The sequence below is a fragment of the Fukomys damarensis genome, unplaced genomic scaffold (genome assembly GCF_012274545.1).
Source record: "Fukomys damarensis isolate Sample0158 unplaced genomic scaffold, DMR_v1.0_HiC HiC_scaffold_15, whole genome shotgun sequence".
In the NCBI taxonomy this organism is placed as follows: Eukaryota; Metazoa; Chordata; class Mammalia; order Rodentia; family Bathyergidae; genus Fukomys; species Fukomys damarensis.
Window position 1 is genome coordinate 22,133,947 of NW_022900927.1, and position 4,626 is coordinate 22,138,572.

General features: G+C 49.0%; 1 pseudogene; it reads left to right on the forward strand.

The window, feature by feature from the left end:
• Window positions 1-1,834: 1,834 nt before the first annotated feature.
• Window positions 1,835-2,772, forward strand: LOC104876667 (annotated as a pseudogene).
• The last annotated feature ends 1,854 nt before the right edge of the window (window positions 2,773-4,626 follow it).

Sequence of the window (4,626 nt, forward strand, 5' to 3'; positions counted from 1 at the left end):
CATTTTCCTGGGAGTCCCTGGGATTCTCTTCATTGGCATCTGATTGATTGGCATGTGACTGATCATTTTGCATGATTTGCCTGGGGTTCCAGATTTGGGACAGCAGCCTGCAATGTTCTCATGACATCGCATCAAAGGCATGAAGTATCAGCACAACTTATCACAGTTGGTGTTAACACTTGGCCCTGGAAGACATGGTATTGGTCAAGTGTCTTCACTGTAGCTCTTCACCCTCCCTCTTTCTAGAAAGTCATTTTTCACAGTCAACACACAAGGAGTTTCTTTCTCCCTTCTTGAGGGAAAACTAACTACATAAATTATTTGGAGGAAAAATATTATGTGGTCCTGAGTTTTAACTGAGAGCCCTCACTCAGAACTATGTCACCAGGATTCTTTCTATATTTTTTTCATTTTGATACAGTATCTCTTTTCAGTGTTCTGTCTGGGCTCACACTTGTGATCCTTCTGCTTCCACTAACCTGAATGATTTGATTACGAGTGTGGGTCCAGCTGAAATATTTTAAAACTTTCACGAAATGAGAAAGAAAATAATCTAAAAATCGTAGGCTGCCTTGAAGTAGAGGAAGCTCCCTGGAGCACTAAATAGGGCATGAAACTGGCAATGAGAAAAACTTCTCAATACACAAACTTCAAAGCACTTGCTTTTCTCTGTTGTCATTAGACCTTGAACTATCACTACTCAAGACATCCTTTCAGGTCACCTCTGCCACAGATCTACAAGATCTGCTACAGATCTACAAGATCTGCTACAGGTCTAAAAGCATGTCTCTTATTTCTAAAGTTCACAAGACACCGCTGCTTCTCTCAGCAGCTGGAGGATGGCTGAACCCTGGGTAGAGTTGGTCTTCCAGAGTCAGACTTGATAACTATCTCAATAACTATTTTCTTTGAGGATTAGCACTATATTTTGAAAACATTTTGTAAGTGCTTTCCAAGCGTGGGAGAGAAGGCTGAGAACAGATAGGGCAGGAGGCAGCCTTCATGGAAACTGGGGCAAACAATCCAGTTTATACCGACCGACCAGGAAATTAGAACACTGAGTTTATGAGCCCAGCTCCCTTCCAGCCCAGTGGAGGGGCCCTGGACTCATGCCAGGACACTCCAGACCCAGGCCTGCCAGCAAGAATTTAAACACTCTGATGTGGCAAGTGGAAACCACTTCCTCCCCCATTCTTCATCTTCCCTTATCTGATTCCCCTCCCTCCCCTCTGCTCTGGGAATCAGGCTCTGGGGAGATTGAGCCGCTGTGATGAACGGATGGGGAGAGGCATTCTGAGAGCCTTGGGGACCTCTGTGCAAGTAAAAGCCCCACAGGACATCTCACTGTGATGCTTGATCTTATGTCTCTTTCTCTTCTGTGCTGTTGCTGTCTCATTCCCTTTCCTTCTTTGCTTCACAATCGATTCGTTTTTATTCCTGTCTCCTTCTGCCAGCTTCATTTACTCTGCTTGGCCCTTATTTTCTTTTCATATTCTTAGCCCTTACTTAAGTGGAGCTCTCCTTCCATTCCCAGCTCTTTACTCATAGAAACCAGCCCCTAGTTGGCTGGATGACTGGGGGAAAAAATCCTGGTGTTCACCAGTCCCAGCCCCCAGGAAAATCTGCCATTTTTCTTATTCTTCTGCTCTGCAGTACTTTTCTGGGAAGAAGTCACCACCAGACCAGGTGATACTCCATCCTAATTTTGAGAACTAGGACATTCTTGTGAATATTACCACACTTTTCTTGCCAAAGTGCTTGTCTTTCCCTGGTTGCCTCCTGGTGCTGTGTGAGACCTTCTCTAGCTCCTTATTATAAGTCTGGGTTTGGGGACATGGTTGGTGACAATGGCACAGCAGTGACTGAGTTTATTCTGTTGGGGTTCTCAGGTTTTCCTTCCCTCCAGGTCCCCCTGTTTTGGGGGGTGCTCTGCATCTACCTGGTCACCTTGCTGGGCAACTCCCTGATCATCGTCCTCACACTGGCTGACCCCGCCCTCCACTCCCCCATGTACTTCTTCCTTCACCACTTCTCCCTGGTCGAGATCCTCTACACCAGCACCGTCGTGCCCAGGATGTTGACTGATCTCCGGTCCACCCACCCCACCATCCCACTTGCCAGCTGCTTCACCCAGCTATATTTCTTTTCCTGCTTTGGGGTCACTGAGTGCTGCTTGCTCACTGCCATGGCCTACGACCGCTATGCTGCCATCTGCCGGCCACTGCATTATACCACCCTGATGAACCAGGGAGGCTGTAACTGCATGGTGGGGGCCTCTTACCTCATGGGCATCATCACTGGCACCACTCACTCCATCTGCATCTTCACCTTGCCCTTCCGAGGTGCCAACACCATCCACCACTTCCTGTGTGACTCCTACCTGTGCTGAGACTGGCTACTGGGAGCACCTTCAGGGGTGAAGTGGGTGACCTTGCCATCACTATAGCCTTTGTCCTGACTCCTTTCTTGCTGGTCATGGCTTCCTATTGTTGTATTCTTGCCACCATTCTTGGAGTAGCAACAGCCCAGGGTCGTCAAAAAGTCTTCTCTACCTGTTCCTCCCATCTGTCTATGGTCATTCTCTTTTTTGGGACTGTGACTGTGGCTTATCTGAGGCCTGAGGCATTCTCCTCTCCAGACTCAGACCAAATCATTGCTGTCTTCTACACAGTTGTCACCCCTATGTTCAACCCTTTTGTCTACACTCTGAGGAACAAGGAGGTCACAGGGGCCATGAGGAGGCTCATGAATAGGTGCCTCTGGAACCCTTGAGGACCCACTCCCCTCCTGAGATCCTGGAGCTAAGGGTCTCCTCCTCGGCCACTTTCGAGGAGGAGGAAGCTTGGACCCACAGTCCACAGGGTCTGGCCTGCTGTGTGTTAGTGTGAGTGGTGGGCTGCTTGCTCCACCCACAGCAAGGCTGCAAGGCACTAGTGTGCTGCTCAGGGCTTAGCTTCTAGAGTCTATTTTTATGTCCTCAACCTAATTTGATTGCAGGTATAGATCTGGGCAAACACACTTGAAGGGAAGTTAAGGAAGGAAGGCTGCTAATGTGGGAGCCTGGCTGAACCAGAGCGACTCCATCTTGATCAGCAAACAACCTAGAGACTGTCGCTCCCCCTCCATCCCTTACAGGATAACTAATGATTAATTGTGAATTGTTAGGTGGCTGTTTTGAAGTAGCTAGGAAACTAGGTAGAAACTGTAGTGAACACAGAGACCCAAGGCAGGTCACGCCACTCCTTGCATGCCTGTAGTCTGAATGTTCTGAACTTTATGATGATCTAGGTTGCAAATGGAACAATGGATAATCACTCTGCTGATCATTAGTACATGACGACCACTAGCTCAGATCAACTGACTCTTTGCCTTTGTCCTTTTCCTGTAAGTTTTAAGTGTAAACCCCCCTTTTCAGCCCTATATAAAATGGCCTCTGTTTCTTAGCTGGCCGCCTCTCTGAGCTACTTGGCTTGGGGAGTGCCGTCTGGCCAGACTAATAAAGGTCTATTAGCCAACTTGCCTGGTGTGTTCCTTCCTGGGTGACTCTCGCTATCGGACAAGCTCCTGGAGCCTCGCTGAGCTGCTGAGCCCAGCATCGTGAAGGCCTCTTGGCTGTTCACGCTCCAGGAGTAAAAGTGAGACACGAGTCTTACATCTTGGAGGCCCCAGCGAGATCCCCAGGTGGGAACTGTAAATCCGGCCGAGATTCTCTGTCGCAGGACAAGCTCCTGGAGCCTCGCTGAGCTACTGAGCCCAGCATGGTGAAGGCCTCTTGGCTGTTCATGCTCCGGGAGTATCCAGCAGGAGATTCTCAGACATAGACCTGAAAAGCCTCCGGAGGTAAGATTTGAATCGGTTGCAACCATGTGATGTCAGGATAAGAGGTGGCTGACGAGCCGGGAAGCCTCCCCTGACCCCGGCCCTGACGAGGACTCCGGGTGGAATCTAGGTTCTTTTTGTGTGGCGCCTGTGTGTCTTGTCTGTGTCCTGTCTGTTGAGTGTTAACTTTACATTCATTCCTAGGAACAAGATGGGAGGATCGAGCTCCAAAAATACCCCATTGGACTGTTTTCTCACTAACTTTAAATTGGCTTTTTCCCCTGAGCAGGAAGATAAATATGGAATTAAAGGAGCTCTGAGAAGCCACAAGCCCTAATCTCCCTCCTTGAGTCTGTGTTTAATACCCATGACCCCACCTGGGATAATTGTCAGCAACTTTTACAGGCTCTGTTCACATCCGAGGAATGAGAAAGAATTAGAAGACACGCTATTCGGTCAGTGCTGGGGGGAACTAAGGGGCTTATTGACGACCAACAACAGGCCCGAGTTGAAGCACAACTCCCCATCTCCCGTCCCAAATGGGAATTGAATTCCACCGGAGGTAGGGAAGCTCTTCCCAACTACCGTCAGCATCTCCTGGCCAGCCTTAGGGGAGCCACTTGCAAGCCTACCAATTTGAGCAAGGTAAGCGAGGTCCTACAAGGGCCTGAGGAATCCCCCTCTGCTTTCCTGGAGCGTTTACTGGAGGCTTACCGCACGTACACTCCAATTGACCCAGACACTCCAGCGAACAGGCAGGCAATTAATCTAGCTTTTGTAACTCAGTCGGCCCCAGATATTCAGAAA